General features: G+C 40.9%; 1 protein-coding gene across 2 annotated transcripts in view; it reads left to right on the top strand.

Moving 5' to 3' along the window:
* Positions 1–13,399: 13,399 nt before the first annotated feature.
* MFSD6 (major facilitator superfamily domain containing 6) overlaps positions 13,400–19,846 on the top strand; it is a 55,317-nt gene continuing 48,870 nt past the window's right edge. For both annotated transcript variants that reach the window (XM_004674437.2, XM_012727782.1), the window contains exon 1: positions 13,400–13,784. The gene's annotated coding sequence lies outside the window, so the exon portion shown is untranslated. The remainder of the gene's footprint in view (positions 13,785–19,846) is intronic.

Raw genomic sequence — 19,846 nt, 5'->3', positions numbered from 1 at the left:
TAGTAACAATTTACTAGTTTGGTTTTTTTTTTTTTTTAAAGATTTATTTATTTATTCATACAGAACTGGGGTACAGGCCAGAGGCTCAGGGGCGGTGAGAGGCTTCACCAGAGACAGAGTGGGGAGCAGAACAGGCAGATCGATGAAGTACACTGCTGAGGGAAGCAGCGGGCGGGTCAGGAGAGGTCTGGCTCGCCATGTGGTCTCCTCCGGGGCAGGCGGCAGGCGGGAATCGAACTCATGCGGAAGTGGCTTCAGATTCTTAGTGCTGTGCTTTAACCCTCTGCGCCACCAGGGAGGGCCCTAGTTTGGTTTTTTTAGCTCCTTAGTGAGTTATTGCTTTGTTAATTATGTCCACTATGTTGTATGCTAATAATTTATTCCAGAATTTCAAACTATACTGTTGCAGAATTTGAGTAACAGAGATAAGTAACAATGCAATCCAATACCAAACAATGTGTAAGTATAACAGCTGTTTGTCTAGTGACTTGAGTTCCCTGGCCTGTTGCTAGGAAACAGCTTTCATTTGTTTCTTTCACTTCTTACCTGTTCTGAGTGGCATCTGCTTATACACCTGGTTTAGCCAGGCCAGAAAAGGAGTCTGTTCAGCGAAGACCACAGTAGCTCGTCACGGGTCCTTGTCCAGAGCATAAACTACAACCCACCTTCAAGCTACCACACAAAAGTGGCACTGCCCATTCCATGGATGAAAAAGTCAAACATGGATATATGTATTTGTTACTTTGTCATGAGGAAAAAAAGCAAACAAAATCTTTCTACAGTTTCCTTCTTGTCTCCTGCTTGTTTTCATTTTTTTCCCTCTAAGTGTTAGTTGCAAAGAGAGAGTAAAAACATTCTCATATATCCATGGCTAACACCCCTAATTGTATCTGAGTTGGCAGTGAGGTTGAAACACATGTTCATAAAGCAAGCCTAAGTCACTACCAGTATCACCTTCATTCTAAGGGGATATTTACTCCACTAAAGCCTGGCTTCATACAAAGGAATCTTTCAAACTGGTGGTCCAAGGGAAGGTGCAGTTTTGATCACTGACATCTTTCTTAAAAGGTTTTACTTGGCCCTCCCTGGTGGCGCAGCGGGTTAAAGCACTGCTCTGAGAAGCTAAAGCCACTTCCGCATGAGTTCGATTCCCGCCTACCCTGGAGGTGACCACATGGCGGAGGTGATCACATGGCGGAGGTGACCACATGGCGTGGCAGACCTCTCCTGACGCGCCCGCTGCTCCCCTCAGCAGTGTACTTTGTCGATCTGCCTGTTCTGCTCCCCACTCTGTCTCTGGTGAAGCCTCTCACCGCCCCTGAGCCTCTGGCCTGTACCCCAGTTCTGTATGTACAAATAAAATAAATCTTTTTTTTTTAAAAAAGGTTTTTCTTACTTATTATGTATATCTGATAATCAAGCTAGCAATAATTCTGGCTCTTGAAATACCAGTACTTGAAATATGAATTTTCTTTTCTAGACTGTATTTTCAATGTTTCAGTTACTAAAGGAGACATGAGCAAACTTTCTCTCCCTTTCCCCATTAAAGAAAAAAAGAAAAAAAAGTAAAAGAAGCAGTCCTGGTTTGTTCTGTCTGGATTTTTGTCACATTTGCTCAAAATCAATCCATTGATAACTCAACTCTATTCCATATGAAAACTGAAGAGCCTTTTTGGTTATCTGAGAGACCATAAGAGAACCAAAGGCTGAGCACATTTCTCCTCTAGTGAGAAGGCTCTTTGAACTGCCATGTCTCAAGCACATTTCAGCACATTCAAATAACTGGCTGTCAACTTACCAACTTTCTCCACCAGGTGTCTCTAGCAGATCTGTGCAGCCACACAGGTAACTTAATGGTAACGCAACAAAGTTCTTGTCTAAGCTTACCTCTTCCAACAGGTCACTTTTAAACTACATCATTATGTTTTAAAAAATACGATTTTTGTTAAACAACTTTTCCTTTTATGTTTTTAAATTTTACTTTATTACGTTTCTTAATGGGGAAATAGGGAAAAATAAAAAGAGAAAACCCAACTCCCTTGCATAACTATTATTGTGTGTGGACATTTTAGTCATATGCCCTCTACTTGCTTTACTTTTTTGCATAAAAGAATAAAATGTGAGCCTCAGTTGAAGATATTTGTAATATATACCTGGAAAGGAACCTGTATCTGGACAAGAAAAAGACAGAATGTTTGATTAACAAATAGTCAGCAGATCCTTTAGAAAGAAGTATTTAAATGACCAATAAACATATGAAAAGGTGCTGAACATCACTAGTCCTCAGGAAAACGCATTGAAACCACATAAGTGTGTCACCAGAATGGCTAAAACTTAATACAAGATCAAGTACCAGTGAGAATTTAAAACAACTAAAAGTTTCTTACATTGCTGGTGGGAGTGTCAATTTGTACAAGTATTTTACAAAAATATTTGGGAATTTCTAATAAAACTGAACATATGTGTAATCTGTGACACTTTCCTAGGTATTTACATAACGGAAATATATACAAATACACATCCAAAAACAAGTACAAGAATACCCATACCAACACTATTCATAACAATCAAAACCTGGAAACTCAGCAAATGCCCAACTGCAGTGTATGGGTACTATGGTACACTCTACTGGAATCAGAAAATAGGGATTCCCTCATGCACAGAGTTGACTGAAAGAAGCAACACACAACAGTATGTTCTTTGTGGGGACTTCCTGTGCTTTTAGAAGGTTCAGCTGCATCCCTAGCCTCTACTTATTTCAATGCCAGAAGTATCGTCCATTCCAGCTGTGACAATCAAGGCATCTCCAGACTGCACAACGTTTCTGGGAATAGGAACAAAACTGCACTCAGGTGGCAACATTGCTCCCATGAATAATCATGTTACTTTTCCTATGCTTATTTGCTACTGATGTATTTTTTTTTAGTAAAGTGTCTTTGGAAACATTTTGTCCATTTTAAAAATCGGATTTCTTATTACTACAGTGTTGTGAGAGTTCTTTTCTATTCTAGAAACAAATCACTTGTTGGAAACATATCTGAAAATAACTTCTTTCTTCCTATGCCTTGCCTTGTTATTTTTATAACATCGTGTTTTGAAAAGTAAAAGTTCTTGATAAAGTTCTACTCTTTGTTTTATCATTGTGTTTTTCTATTCTATTAGGGACATCTTGTAAATTAAAAGCAAATGACATTGTCTTCTGGATGCTTTATTGCTTTAGGTATTATCTTTAAGTTTATGATTAGTTTTGAGTAAATTTTGGATTATGGTATGAGGTAAGTCAAGATTAATTTTTATGTGGATATTAAGTTGTTATACCTATGTTGAAAAGATTAACCTGTCTTTACTGAATTGTCTTCATAGCTTTGTTGAAAATCAATTGACTGTATATTGTGTATGTATTTTTGGATTCTCTGCTCTGTTCCACTGGTCTCTGTCTTTATACTAACAACAGTGCCTCAACTACTGTACGTTTGTGTTTTAAAATTGGGTAATGTGGCCCTCCCTGGTGGCGCAGCAGGTTAAAGCACAGCACTAAAAACTAAAGCTGCTTCAGTATGAGTTCAATCCCCCACTCACGAGGTGATCCACATGTCACAGCAGACCTCTCCTGACTCACCTGTTGTTTCCCTCAGCATTGTACTTCCTCGATCTGCCTGTTCTGCTCTCTACTCTATCTCTGGTGAATATTCGCACTGCCCCTACACCTCTGGCCTGTATCCCAGTTCTGTATGCATAAATAAAATAAATCTTTAAAAACATATAAGCATATTTTATGTCATATAAATGATAATGTCTTAGAAATTCAAATTTCTTTTTCATAGCTATATACAGAAATACAATTAATTTTTGTCGCCTGTAAACTTGATATTCAAATTAGAAACTCTGTCCACGGAAAGGACCTAAAACCACAGTTACCCCAGTTATAATGAGTACAATAAGCTGTTTTTAAGTATCATCCTTCAATAAAAAGATGGGATCTTCTTGGAGAAGGGGTTGATTCTATGCGGGGCTGGATAGTGGCATATAAATAGAGAGAGAGAGAAAGCCTAGAAAATCTTTTGATGCCAAAGCACATAAAGATGTAAACAAATAGACATATCAAAAAGGAACAGAAATAAACAGCATGCAATATAAATATAACCTGGAATATTATTCACCCTTAAAAAATGAAAGAAATTTTCACATACGTTACTGTGGATTAACTATGAAGACATTTGGTGACTGAATACAGACAGGCGCAAAGAATGAAAAATCCATGACTCTACTTATATAAGGTAGTTAGAGTAGCCAAATTTATAGAGAAAGTGGAAAGATAGGTACCAAGAACTAGCATGGAAAAGAAGATGTGAGTTATTGTTGAATGTGTAAACAGATTCAGTTTGGGAAGATAAAATAGTTCTAGAGATGGATGGTAATGATGGTTACATAATACCATGAATGTATTTAATGCTACTGAGCTTTCTTTGTACCTAATAATGTGAAAAGCATTAATTTTGTTATATACTTCTACGATATAAAAAAAAAAAACCAAACCAAGTTTTTGAAGCAACATGAGAATTGATTTTAGGAGCTACTTTGGCAAAGTTCATAGCTAAATGTTCCTGTTTGCATATTTAAAATTCTTCTGAAATTAATGTTATACTCAAATTTCACCCTGAAAAAAGAGAAAAGGATATATAGCTGACCTGAATAAACATCAATGGCAAAACAAAGAATCATCTAAGGAAGAAAAGAAGTAATGATACTATTAATTTTTTTTAAGATTTGTTTATTTATTCATACAGAACTGGGGTACAGGCCAGAGTTGCGGAGGGTGAGAGGATTCACCAGAGACGTAGTGAGGAGCGGAACAGACAGATCATCGAAGTACACTGCTGAGGGGAGCAGCGGGCGGGTCAAGAGAGGTCTGCTGCGCCATGTGGTCACCTCCCGGGCAGGCGGGAATTGAATTCATGTGGAAGTGACTTAAGCTTCTTAGTGCTGTGCTCTAACCCGCTGTGCCACCAGGAAGGGCCCGATACTATTAAATTTTAAATCAAAGAATAAAACAAATGATCCCTGAGTCATGATCCTAATATAAATAAATGATTGTCAATAAGTAGGGAATAAAAGGGTAGACTTTTCTGTTCAAAAGAGTTATAACTGATAAATGTACAAGGAAGAAGGAAAATAGAAAAACTGTGGTAAAACATTATAATAATAATAGCTATGAGCAAGAACAATGAATGCTATAAATAATGAATAAAGGCTTAAGTTCCAAAAGACATATTTGCATAAAGTCAAAGTGTCTCCTCCCAAATAAAGTTAATTATAAAGGGCTTCATACTGGAAAAACCCAGTAAATACCACCTTTCTCAGGGGATCAAGATGAACATCACAGGTGTTGGGCTATATAACTTACATGCTTGTTTACATGATCTGAGAAAGGCTCGTTACGACCTTTGTGACATTCGGTCTCAAAATATATGTCCTTAACCTAACTATGAGAAGGTATTAATACATCTAAATTGTGAGTCATTCTACCAACTAACTGATCTTGTAAAAGTATCAAGGTTATTAAAGACAAGGTAGGATAAAGAGACCACAGATTGGAGGAAACTGAGGAGACATAAATAGATGGAATCCTGGAACAGAAGATACTGAAACGGGGGGGAAAAAGGGCAGTGGTGGAAAGACAGCCCTCTGGCTGAGTCAGGGTATTGGCAGAAATGTCAATTTCTTCATCTGAATCATTGTACTACATTTATGGAGCATGTTAACATCGGAGGAAGCTGGGTGAGGGGTGTGGGAGCTCTCTGTTCTATCTCTTCAACTTCTCTGTAAGTACAGAAGTATTTAAAAGTAAAAGGCTGAAAACAAGACCTGTAACACCAAGGAGGGCAAGGATATGAAACAAGAGAACTGCCAGTAGGAGTATAAATTCTTGCAACCACCTTGGTAAAATGTTTGGTATTAACCAATACCAAACATATAAGCTATGATTTGGCAATTACACTGTTAGGATATATATGATAGAAATTCATATATATGAGAACCAACTGGCAAGTACAAATATGCTCACAGGCCACAAAATCACAATGTTTGGTTCCAAATTAATTTCTGGAATTAGAAACCAGAATAATAACTTATTATAACTTATCCATTGGGGGTGAAGGGAGCGGGTAGTGATTTATAAGGGCCATAAGGGGAGCTTTCAGGGTGCTGGTAATGCTCAATTCCTTGCAAATTGTAGAAATTACAGAGTTTTTACTCATTGAATTTTATTTTTATGACTCGTGGTTTTCTGGATATTATGTTAATGCTCTAATAATAAGTTTTGAAAATTAAAAAATAAGTATGTATATTTTTAAAATCACGTAACTAGTTTCTAGAATGCTTTATTAAACTGAATTCCACATTAAAAAATCACATAACTGAGATCCATTTTAAGTGTCTTGGTTTATGCTGGATAGATGTACAAGGCTGCCAATGCGGAAATCATTGTGGAGACTATTGTACTAGAAACTCAGACTAGGACATGTAAGAATAAGGTGAAGCTGGACCTCCCTGGTGGTGCAGCGGGTTAAAGCACAGCACTAAGAAGCTAAAGCCGCTTCCGCATGAGTTCGATCCCCGCCTGCCCCGGAGGTGACCACATGGCGTGGCAGGCCTCTCCTGGCCCGACTGCTGCTCCCCTCAGCAGTGTACTTTGTCAATCTGTCTGTTCTGCTCCCCACTCTGTCTCTGGTGAATCCTCTCACCACCCCTGCACCTCTGGCCTGTACCCCAGCTCTGTATGCATAAATAAACAAATCTTAAAAAAAAAAATAAGGTGAAACATTAGAAAAATTCCAAGGAGAGATGGCAATCAACTTTAGTGCTTGTTTAAAGGTGGCTAAAAATTTGGAACCTTATCCACTAGGCCAGGAGGATCTAGTGAACTTTTGTTAAAAAGGAAGGAACACGATGAAAGCGATAATTTTGAAATGTTAATCTGTGTACCACTCACAACATATGCTACCTTCTATTTATAGCCATGTCTCTGCTAGTAAATCACAAGCCTCTTGATGGAAGGGATCTGATTTGTATTTTTTCTTATATCGCTATAGCTTAACTCTCTGCTCCCACTGTAAGAGACTTACTGTGATTTTAGATAGCCATGACTATAAGATATTAAAAATATATGATGTGGAACTGGGTTGGACTGTGGACAAGAAAACATCTCAGAAAATACATGAAGGAAATTATATTAAAACATTTTAATTTAAAAAATCTTATTATTAAATAGAAGGATTCTACAGTGACCCAACAAAGAATGATCTATCTTAAAAGTAGAAGCCAGCCTCATACTGGTGGTAGAACAAGACAGGTGCTTGGTAAGGAAGATAAAACAAAGGAACAACTATTGATCAAGAACGTCTATAATTATTGTGTCATTGCAATAATATCTTATTTTTAAATAAAAAAAGATTTATTAATATTTATTTTCCATACAAGAACTGGGGTGTGGGCCAGAGGTGTGGTGAAGGCAGTGGTTAGAATACTCACCAGAGACAGAGTGGGGAGCAGAACAGGTGGATCTACTGATATACACTGCTGAGGGGAGCAGCGGGGAGACAGGAGAGGTCTGCTGTACCATGTGGGTCAGCTTCCTGGCTGGGGAATGAACTCATACCCCACTGGCTGGTGATATCTTGATATTCCCTCACTCACCACCAAGGATGCTCCATAATATTTTAGAAACTAGATATAAATAGTAGACAGCAGACCACCATGTCATGATTTATAAGTTGATATGAATATTCATTTGGAAAACTCAAGAGAATTATACAAAACAATAGCAGAATAAAAGATTTCTCTTAGTCCTTTTCTTCCTCAGGACTCTCTTACTTCAGGTTCTCTTTAGGTGATTCTTTTACCTGAATGTTGATAATTACCAACTCCAGCCCTTTCTTCTGAACTTTGGACTCATGTATTTAAGTGATTTAATTGCCTACTTCAAAATTCTAATTTACAAGTCTCACAGGCATCTCAAACATACTATGCCAAAATATGAACTCTCCCTTTCTTTGCTCCAACCTAACTTCCTGGTCTTTTTTGTCTCCATAAAAACTGCCACAATCCGGGCCCTCCCTGGTGGCTCAGCGTGTTAAAGCACTGCACTAAGAAGCTAAAGTCACTTCCACATGAGTTCGATTCCCCCCTGCTAGGGAGGAGGAGAACCACAGGTGAGGCAGATCTCTCCTGGCCCGCCCGCTGCTCCCCCTCAGCAGTGTACTTCATCTATCTGCCTGTTCTGCTTCCAGCTCTGTCTCTGGTGAATCCTCTCACCCTCTGCATCTCTGGCCTGTACCCCAGTTCTGTATGAATAAATAAATAAAAAATCTTTAAAAAAAAAAAACTGCCACATCCAATTCTCTAGCCAGAAACTTATGAGTCATTTGTAACACCTCCTTTCCTACCTCCCACAGCCAATATATCACCAAGTGTACTGACACGTTTCCAAAAACTACTTTCAAATACATCTACTTTTCTTCATCCCCACTGCTACAACAGTCCAAGCCACTGTTCTTTCCCTTCACTGCTGATTATTTTCTGACCCTCACTCCCACTTCTGCCTTCTCCAAGTTATTCTCCACACAATAGCCTGTTTGTGGATTTTTTAAAAGCACAAATCAGATCTTCCAAACACCCCTCCATGGGTAATACTGATTGTACATTAATTCAAATGTTTAACGTGATGCATACACTAAGGTTGCTGCTTGGCTTGTTACTTCCTCAGAGAGCCCTTCCCTGGCCTCCAATGTAAATTAGGTTCCTCCCTTTTGTTCTTGCATAGCCCCTTGCCTTTTCTATGTGGAACACTGATGGCTTGATTCTCCAAGTCCATCCTCCCTTTTTCTTTTTTTGCAGTAACAGAACTTAGCTGCGTGTACAACTTCAGTTACACTACATTATACAACCATTCAGTTAAAGATGCTCGTTCTGTTAAAGACTTCCTTACATCCAGAAGTGGAAGTCTGATTGTTTTGGCCAATGGCTATGAGTATATGTGACGTTTGCAGATGTTAGAGCTTCCCGGTAAATACTTGGATGTATAACTCTGCCATCTCGTGTCCTGGGAATGGTGTGACCTGAAGTTGTCACCCTGATGACATCTTCCGTGGCTATGGAATCCACCTGTTGTGAGGTTGTGGGACCACACAGTTGGACTGGAGTGCTTACCTGTGAACCGTTACATGAGGGGAAAAGAAAGTTTCTTATCTTATGTTACTACTTTGGATCTTTTTGTTACACTAAAGGAGGTCTTGGATGGGCTTTATGTAAAGGTGTGAAGTCTGCTGGTGGCACACAGGAGGCAAAATGCAGTGTGAATGGTGCCTGGAGGTGTGGTGCACCCTTGTGGTATGCAAGGAAATTACATGGTTAGATGTTAAAGACAACTTTGGTTTCAACATGGAGAATTAACTGGATAAATTCCCTGGAGAAATGACTTTGTAAGACAGAGGAGAGAGTACTTCATCGATTAACACAGCATATGGATAGAGAGGAGGCAGTCGATAGGTATTTTGAAAGATGGACTCCAGAGGCCTGCCTTTAAATGAAGGTGGTAGAAAAAAGCATTGCCTTCTGGAGATATCCATATCCTAATCCCTCCAATGTATGTTATTTTACATGATGAAGAGGATTTTTCAGATGTGATTAATGCTCTTGAAAGGAAGAGATTATCCTGGATTACCCAGGATAAACCCACTGTAATCATAGGTCCTTAGAAGAAGATGGCAGGAGAATCAGAGTCAAAAAAGACAATTTGATGACTGAAGTAAAAATTAGAGTGATGTGCTACAAAGAGGGAGGAAAGAGCCATGAGCCAAGGGATGTGAGTGGCCTCGAGTAGCTAGAAACATCAAGGAAACCGATACTATAAAACTTAAAGATCTAGTCAGCCCTGGGTACACATTGATTGCAGCTTAATACAACCCATTTTGGACTTCTGGCCTAGACTTATTAGAATACATACATTTGTGTTTTTTAACCCACTAGACTGTGGTAACATGTCGTAGCAGTAATAGGAAACTGTTATATTGAAGTTATATATATATATATAGTATATGTAAGAAGTGAGACCTTATACAACTGGATGGATGATGGTTTGGGAACTCAGGACAGTGGGTGGGGTGGGTAGAAGAGGATGAAGCATTGATACAGGACTTAGTGAGGTTGCAGTGCTTGAGAAATAACCTATGGGGCAACTGACTATATGGCCATTAAGGAGAGAAACTGCCCTAGAGAGCGAGGAATTTGGGGGTATCGTAAATTATTTGTGGTTGAAGTCAAGGATATTGGTGACGACCCTCATGAGAAAAAAGGAGCTGGAAGGAAGGCAAGAACAAAACCCAAAGGGAGTACTCAGAAAGAAAGGAAAAACAACAAACAGAAGGTTTGCAGGTTACTGAAGACAGGATGAGTTTCAAGGAAGGGATGATCAATAGGGTGCAACATTGCTGACAGGTAGAGGGGCAGAGGATGGCATCACTTGCACAAAAATCCCATTCCTTCCTCCTTATGTGAATATATGTGCTTTTTAAGTATTCACATTTTAAAATAAAACAAAACAAAACAAAAAAACCCCAAAAGGATAGGTTATCAGCCAGGATCCTGAAGCCAGACTACCTGTGTGTGAGTGCAGAGTGTAACACTTACTAGCAATGCTACTTTGGTGAAGTTACTTTACTTTTATTTGACCAGTTTCTTATTTTGTAAAATGGGATAACAACAATATCCACCAGACATAACTGGGGTGATGACTGGCAGAAGAAACATGCGGAAAATATTTTGCCTAGTACCTGGTATAAGGTAAGTTCTAAGTGTCAGCTGTTATTGTTACCTGTTTTTATTATCCACTCTAATGTGTTTGCTCTGTTGTTTAGGGATAATCAATTCTGCCAAAGGAAATGAGAGAAACATTGTTTAAGGAAGATAAATGAAATTTAAGTAGGAGCAAGCAGTCTGAAAGGAGTGTATATAAGAGCTGAACCTTGAGAGAAAAGGTTGGAAGATGCAAACAGGCACCAAATATTTTTGATACAACAAATATCCATGAAGACAGGAGGCATTTGCTATCCAGGGGAGCTTAAAATGGCCACCCACTGATGACACCTACATAGCTCTTGTTGTTTCCTGCTTGAGAAGGGCAGATAAAATCCATGACTACCCAGCAGGCTAATTGGTGAGTTAAGAACTGTGAGGAAGCATACTTACTGCTGTGTCTCTCAATCAAGGAGGCAAGTGTTGGCTCTGCTTCCAAGCACCCTCTGTCTGCCAAACTCCCAGGTTCAGCTTCAGCTATGGTTCTTGTAACCACACCTTCAGCAGGGAACGCTGATGGTGGGTTGTGGAGAGAGGAGAGGAGGAAAACTGTTTTCTGCATAGTTCATAAAATGTACCACCTGCTTGGACCCTACTACTGTAAGTGTGTTCACTTTTATTTTCCCTGGCTTTTTACACTGGCCTTTAAATGGATTCAATCAGCCACAAGATTTCAACATCTTAATTTTCTCTTTGAGCCTTTCTGTGCAATGACCTCTGGGATAGCCTGTCTGGCAGTGTATTTGGGAGTTCATTTCCCACACCACACCCACTAGTTATCATAGGAGAAGTGGCTGATCACTTTTTCTTTATGACATTTACATCTTCTCCTTAGTTATAGTGACAGTTTATTTCTTTTATATTTAAAAAATTAAGAACTTAGGTATGATAATATTTAATATGGACATTGGTTGGAACAATGACATAATAGGCATGGCCAAAAAAGCCAAGGACATGAAAAAGTTTGAGGGCCTCCAGGGGGGAAAAATTCCTGTCTGAACAAGGCCAACTAATAACTTTGCCTGTGTACTTTCTCCTTAATTCAGCTATAAACCTAAAATTGCTTTTAAAATAAGTCTGTTAATTAAAAACATTTAAAAAGAATTAATACCCCTCCCCCAACACTTTCTGCTCTGCACCCTGAGGTTCAGCCTGTCCAATTTGAAACAGACACTAGCTTCCATCTCCTTGATGATCTGGCTTCCTTTTTCAGTAGCGGGCTGCCTTTGAGCAGTGTTGTCCAACAGCAACTCTTTTCCTTTTAGGTTCTCCATGTTCTTTTTTCTCCCCCTTCCATATGTGGCAGACTGGAAGTCTGTTCACTTTCTTCCTTTTCATTTTAAAAATGAAAATGTACTGGACACATAAGATGAATTCTACTATGACAGTTGCCAGCTCTGTACTTCATGGGCCACTCAGTTTCAAATAATGCAGGAGGAAGATTTCTTGAAGACACACCAGACCAAAATATCATTTTCTGAGCCCAGCAACCACCTATCTCTTTCACTGGAAACTCTACCACTCACTGCCTTTATTGTTTTGCTTTCATGCATCAATACTGCAAGTGGATTTGTCATAAAGCTAATGTAGTTTAACCCTCCAGGGACCCATTCAAGGCTTTGGGAGGGCCCCAGCAACTCTGTATTTGTGATTTTGTTATAGTCTTCCAAAACAGGGATCCCAAATCCTAAAACTTCAGGGCCGATAAAATTTTCATCAGTATGATTTCATGAGGAGGAGGTTAAAATCTGAAAATCAAAGACTGGGTTTTTTTTTTTTTTATGTAGGAGTTTTGGAGAGTTCATATATTCAATAGGACTACCTATGCCTGTAGAATAATGGTAAAAACTTAAATAGTACTTCATATCTAATAAGTGTTAGCTGTCGATGCCAGAGCAAGACCATAAGCTTCCTGAGAACAGTATATGACATCTCCTAGAATCCATCACAGGCACACAAAAAAAACGCTTGCAAGGGCTGATTCCTTTACACCAACTCCCCTTTCCACACCCTCTGTGGGTGTCTAACCAGAAATACAACTTTAATTACATTCTTAGTGTGACACGCAAGGTTACCTCTTCAGTCAGGCTCCAAGTCACTCAGCAGCACCTTCCTAAATGGAATGTGCTTTGCGTGTAACCCCCTCCCTGTGGGTCCTGAAACCTGGGGTGTTTGCCTTCTGCTCCCCTCTACGTTCCTTTCTCCTCGGTCAGCCGAGGACAGTCGCTCAAACTGGGTCTGGAGACACCAAGCCATGTCGTTGTTAACCTTCGCATTGTCTGGCAGTCAACAAGCGCTCAATTAACTAAGGCTGATACCACCCACCAACATCACCACCCCAACGCCCGACCGGGCGGCCATCTGCTCCCCGCCCCCTCCCCAGGCCTGCATCGTTTGCTCGGGCCTTGGGGCGCCGCAGCTCAGAGCCGCGTGGGGTGGGGTGCAGCGGTGGATGGTGAGGGCTAGAACCTCGTCTGCTTTCGTTTTCTCCGCGCGCGACTCCCGCAGGGCCGGGGCCGAGGGTCCCGCAGGGCCGTCAGGGCGGGCGGGAGGCCGGGAGGAGCCGCCGCCGACGCATCCGCCGCCGCAGGAGGCGGAGCGCTGCACCTGGCGGCGAGACCGCGACGTTCGGCCCTGAAACGGGTCCAGCCGGGAGCGAGAGACGGAGGCCTGGGCCCCAGGGGGAGGAGAGGAGAAGGTCGCACTAGGGGGTGCGCTTGATCCGCCGCCGGATCAGCCCACCCGGCGGCACCCTCCGCCGAGCTCTCCGCGCAGCCCCGCCCGCCGCAGCCCCCAAGGAGAGTGCGACCGGCCGGAGATGGTGAGCGCCGCCCCGACAGCAGCCGCCCCGGCGCCCCGCGCCGCCGTCCTGCGCCCCGGGGAGATCGTTCCCTGCACCCCGCGCAGCTGAGCGCCTCTGCCGCCCGCAGCAGGTGAGTCCGGGTCGGCGCGCGGGGAGGGGCGCTCTCGGTCTGGTTCCGGCAGCCCCACCCTGGCCTCCCCTAGCGCTCGGGCCTCGGCGGGGATCCCTCTCCCCCTGGCGCGCACACCTGCTGCTGGGGACCGGGTTGCAGAGGAGCGGCCGAGAATAGAGCGTGTGTGTCTATGTGTGTCTGTCTGACTGCTCCCGGGCCGGGATCGCCTGGAGCTCCCTCCCTTCGGTTTCTGTGTGGGTTGTCATCTTTATGGGGTGCTCGCGCTGGGGGCGATTGCAGCCGGCGCCCCTGTACGCCCGGCACGGTCAACACTTCCGGAAACGTAACTGGAGTAAGGAAAACAAAAGCGCTGCCCAAGGGAGCCCTCGCCGGGCACCAGCGGCACTTGGGGTGTGTGTGTGTGGGGGGCAGCTGGTGAGGGTTGGACCCCAAAGTCCAGGCCCTGCTCTGCTCAGCCTCTCTCGTGCCTTTGCCATAAACATCTTCGGAAAAAGGTAGAAGCGATAACGTCCAGATAACACCAATGACAAGGACGCGTTCACTTGTGTGGTAGGAGGAGGATTTTGACAGTCTGCTTCCCCGGGTTATTAAATAGGGAACAATTCCTCTGTCCCTGCGTTAGCTTGGAGAAATTCCTCCCCCCCCCCCCCCAGCTGCCTACAAATTGGCCTAATATGTCTCTAGGGCCCTTTGGAGTTAGTAAAGGGGGTTTCTAGTCCTTTTGGGGTCGATTTATTTTCTACACTGCCCCTGCGAATTTAAGTGGGATGGTGAACAATTCATTAAAAATGCAGCTTTCCCCCTCATTTATCCCATACCCATGTGGACAGGAAGGTGGACGCGTTGCCCTTAAGGCCGCTGCACACGATGCATTTTGCTTCTCCCACACACATTCTGTTTAATAAACACTTTACAGAGCTACCGGAGCAGATACAACTTTGCCTATTAAACCTAAGAAAGAACCTTAATTAAAGAGTTGAGGTTCTAATCCCAGCTAGTGTCTTCATAGTTGTATGTCCTTGGGCATGTCAGTGTTTCCAGAGCATGAGTGTTCTCACATGTAAAAGGAGGTGTTGAAAAGTACAGTGACCAAATTCCTCCCTAATTGTTCTAGAAATTTAGGGTTATGTGGAAATCTAACCCCTTCCATATTGATGAATGCAAAGGATTGGTGGACATGAAGTTGATAAAAAACATGTGTTAAGAACAGCTGCATATTTGATAGATCCCTGGTGTCTGCAGAGTAACTCTTCCCCAAGACATGGTCACTAGCCAGCCTAAAGTGTATATACATTATTGTGAAGTAAAAGCAGAGGACAGACAGTCTCTTCCTTGGGACTTCTGCTTTAGACACCCCATGCTGTTCATCATTAGCAATCATAGAAGCTATTTTCAGTTATTTAGTGGTAGTCAGATGACTTGTGTTTATTACACAAGTTGCTAAAATTTAGGATTGTTTAGGAGGAAGCTCAGATATTGCTAATGAGCCCAGGGCAGGCTATTCTGGGGAAGTAGGAGGACAGTGGATCCTATTTCAATAATGCACTAAAACTACTAAGCATGTTTATTGCTGAGGCCCTTACTGTGTCTGTAGGAATAAGATAAAAGTAAAATGTATAGAAAAATTAAAACACAAGAATAAAACAGGTTTGCCGATACTTGGTGATCTGAGTTACTAGATCACCAAATATATCGTTTCTGGATTATTAACAGTGATAAGACACTTTTTGAAGTACTTACTAAGTTCACGCCACCATCTCAAAAACTTCATTTGTAAATCTCTGTAGAGTAAATCTTTCCCCTAGTTTGTGTATGATGAAAAGGAAGCTAAGAAGGTTTTAAGGAACTTACACAGACCACATAACCATAGTAAGAGGTGGAGTTAAATTTCACTCAAGCCTCTGGCTACAAAGCTTAAGAAAATTTCCAGTGTTTGTCCCTCCCTACTCGGCCCATAAAGTCTCACTATCTATGCAAGTGCCTCCCTACTCGGCCCATAAAATCTCACTATCTATGCAAGTGCCTTGCTTCATACCTTTGGAAAGTTTACTTTATTTCAACATACACACACAGATATAGCTATTACCATATCTATGTGGGATAATCCATATTTATAGTGAGTGTGTGTATGGTATGTGTGTGTGTGTGTGTATGTGCATATGTTTACCTATTTGTCCCCATTTTTAGGTTGGAGACCAGTGTAAAATCCAATATAATCTAAGATATATTATTATTTTTTTACTTCTTTGGATATTCAGTAATATTTAACAATCTTGATTTACCAATCTCTTTCTAGGGAAAGGGAGAAATGCACTACATATAAATGTCTCTGTTAGCTGCTCTTGTACATTTTCTTGGGAAAAATCAGGATGTAAAAGTTAAAAAAAGAAACTACAGAGGAGATGTATACATATGTGTTTTTAAAACTACATGTAACCATAAGTATACATCATTGTTCTCAAATTGTTGTCAGTGATTATTTGAAGGGAGTGGGGTGGGGTGAAGAGAAGAGGGTGCTTTTAATTTTTACCTTATAAAGTTATGTTGGGAATCTTACTTTTTTCTTACTCATGTGCTATATTATCTAAAATAAAAAGGCAAAAAGATTAGGATTGAGTCATATCACAAAAATCCAAAATAAGAAAAAAACAGAATGTGCCTAAACTGTAATGTTAAAGAAGTGAAAGGAGACCTGGGAAATTAATGAGAGAGGTGGGACTGCAAAGTATAGGGGCAAAGGATAAAAAGTCTTACTTAAATGACTGATTTTACCTTTTCTAACATTATAGTATTAACTAAAGTGCCTCCAGTTTTTCTCATTAATAAAAATGCTTTGGTGCACACCCAATCATTCTTCTAAGCTAGAGCAGTAAGAATTTCTTTCATGCTGGTCTTGATAGTGGTGGCTGCCGCTGAAAGCATGAGTGTTCTTCACATAGAAGGTAGGTGTAAGAACTGTTATGTCACTTCATGAAACTGGCATTCTGGAATGCTTCAGGTATAATTATTTTTAGTAACATAATATTGAGAGCAGCAAGTTATCATGTTAATCTAGTGTGGTGTGTGTGTGTGAGATATACATAGATGTATATACACATACAATACATAGTAATATATAGCACATAATGTACACCACACTTGATGGTATACAGAATATACAATCCCATAATCTACTCAGTTTTATGTAGTATTAACAAAACATATTGCTTAGAATCCCTGAAAATGAATAATTTCCCTGATCAGACTTTGAAATCCAGAGTTTCATACATTTAGACTTTCCAGAAGTAAGAAAACACATGCTTTTTTGTGTTTTATATCTGAAGGAAAGGCAAATAAAGTTTTTTTTTTCATTATAAATGATAGGTAATCCTGAGAAAAAGGCACGATAGCAAATTATTTTGCAGAGATTTTCTGACAGTTTTAAGTGTCAGCTAATGTTTCATTTAACGTGGTAATTATGTTTTGGGCAGAGGGAAATCTTAGTCCTTATATTTAAGAGTTGTTCAGCAGGTTCTCTTTAAGCTTACAAGTATAGAATCCTATCATAGTACACAGCCAACTTTTTGGTAAAACTTAGTCTCCTTCCAGTACACAACTTTGGATTCCTGGGAAAAGCAAACATAATACATCTGCTATGAATTCTGTGTGGGGGAATGAAAATACCTTAATGTTTCCATGAAGAACATTCCATATATATAATTACTCCATGGCTAATTATCCAACATTAGCTGTCTGCGACCATTTATTGTCTATACTGGTGTTTGGAGGTGAGAAGGGCCTGTGTCAGCCAGATTTCTGCCCTAAATCCTGAATGACACATCATACAGTACTTAGCTCTGTTGCTGAATTTTGATATCAGAAAACCAAACCCAAACAAATGAAATAAAAATATGAAGCACCTAAAATTTGAACCAATTATATACATACACACATTCATATCTCCTCTATGTATACACACATTCATATTTCCTCTGTGTAATATCTTCTCTGTGGACACACTCACATTCCTATCTGGATATCTATGGATATTGTAACTCTGGTGGCTACTTTGTAGCTCTAAGTCATCAGTAAGCAACAGACAGCCAGACCTCAGCCCGCACAACTTGCCCAGTGTGTGCACGGAAAGTAGCTTGGGGTCCAGTATAATGCAAGTATGACCAAGTCATGACTGTGGTGATGACTGTAGTGAAGGGCTGTGAATGTGAAAGCTCTGTGCTACCTATGACCTGGTGTTCCCGTTGCATTTTAGGAATGGGAGCAAGTGGGGCAAAGGTGGAAAGAAACCTAGGCTCTTGGAAGAATCATTTTCAGAGTTGTGAAAGAAGATGGAGTAAAGGAGGGTCAAGAAGCCCTTCCTGGCTTTTGTCCTAGGGCTTAATTGGAGAAGGGGAGACAGATTCAAGGAACTTTTTACACGTAGAAAGTGTGAAAGTCCAGCTATTTTGAAAGACTCTGAGATAATGTTTTGACCAGAGACCAAGAGTATCACTGGGGGTGAGTCGGCAGGGCAGGAGAAAGGGACATTGGGCAGCATGAGTCAGCAGTGGCCAGAGTCTGATGTGGCTTTGCAGAGTATAAAAGGAGAACTAGAAAGAGGAACTGGTGTTGCCTCAGCAAGCCTGATTTGTGGATTAATTGTGCCAAGAGAAAGTGAGTCAGGAGCTGGGGCTGGTAGGTAACTGTTCATGAGATCAGGCAGAGGAAACCTCTGCATCCCTGCTGAGGGCAGCCACCCCCCTAAGTCCCTTCAGTCCAGAGAAGAGACCAGTTGCAGGGCCCAGGACTCCCAGGGGAACTCTGAGCCTTGGAACAGAAGAGGAGTGGGCCTCAACACCTGTGGGGCATTCTCTCACAATGACTTTGGACACTTTAAGGGACAAGGGTCAGGTAGAACACACTTGGACCTAAGGTAAATGAGGCTACTCTCAAAGTGAAGCCTGAAGTCCCCACACGAAACACAGTAAACCATAGAAAATGGCATATACACTGTCTCTGACTTTTAAAGAAATGTGCTGATCTAATCCAGCAGTCAAGCTTCTATAGTTTTTATGGAGTACCTTCTTAACTCCATTTCACAATGCTTTCTGTGGAACTATGTTTCTCTTTGGGAGGGAGTTTGAACAAAGGACTTTATTCTTACTTTTCCAAATGGTAAAAATTATACACAATTATATGTCCCATATAATGAGGTTCCCTGTATTTTAAAAATGTATCTTGTAAGAGTATGGAAAGCCCTTGTTACCAGCCATTTCAGTTTTTTTTTTAAGATTTATTTATTTATGCATATAGAACTGGGGTACAGGCCAGAGGTGCAGGGGTGGTGAGAGGATTCACCAGAGACAGAGTGGGGAGCAGAACAGGCAAATCTATTAAGTACACTGCTGAGGGAGCATCAGGGGAAGACAGGAGAAGTCTGTCTGCTGCGCCATGTAGGGTCACCTCCAGGGCCGAGAAACTGAACTCACACGGGACGTGGCTGCAGCTAGCTTACAGTGCTTCACCCTAATCCACTGTGCCACCAGGGAGGGCCCTCATTTCAGTTGTTTATATGCTAAACATAAGGATAAACAGATTTTGGTTTTGCAATTCCCTGTGTCTTAAGAATGAAGCATCTATAAGTTTCTGTTTAAAATAGCTAATCTTATGGATAGGTTGTGCTGTATCTAACCCTCCTGACTAGCTAACTAATAACACTAGTTCTTTATGGGATAAGTAACATATATTCATTATAACTACAGTTTTCTTTTTACATATATAACATGCTGGCACCATAGCTTAATGTCTTCTTACTAATACCTAAAGTTGTATTATCTTTCATTATAATGCTTACTTTTCCACAGTTTGCATTCTGTGTTTTTTAGAACTTGGATTCGTACTGCTATACTAATGTATTTATCTGATTTAGTCCTTTTCTGAAAAGGTTTGGGGAAAAATTTGTGTATATGTCTGTGTACATATATATACACACACAACAAAACAGAGGTTTCTAACTAGGTTTTAAACTAAACCAAAAAATATATTTTTTATAGATTTATTTATTTGTGCATACAGAACTGGGG

Source organism: Condylura cristata, unplaced genomic scaffold (assembly GCF_000260355.1).
Source record: "Condylura cristata isolate star-nosed mole 26May11 unplaced genomic scaffold, ConCri1.0 scaffold00002, whole genome shotgun sequence".
Lineage (NCBI taxonomy): Eukaryota > Metazoa > Chordata > Mammalia > Eulipotyphla > Talpidae > Condylura > Condylura cristata.
Note: the sequence above shows the minus strand (reverse complement) of the source record. Positions and strands in the feature narration are given on the sequence as shown.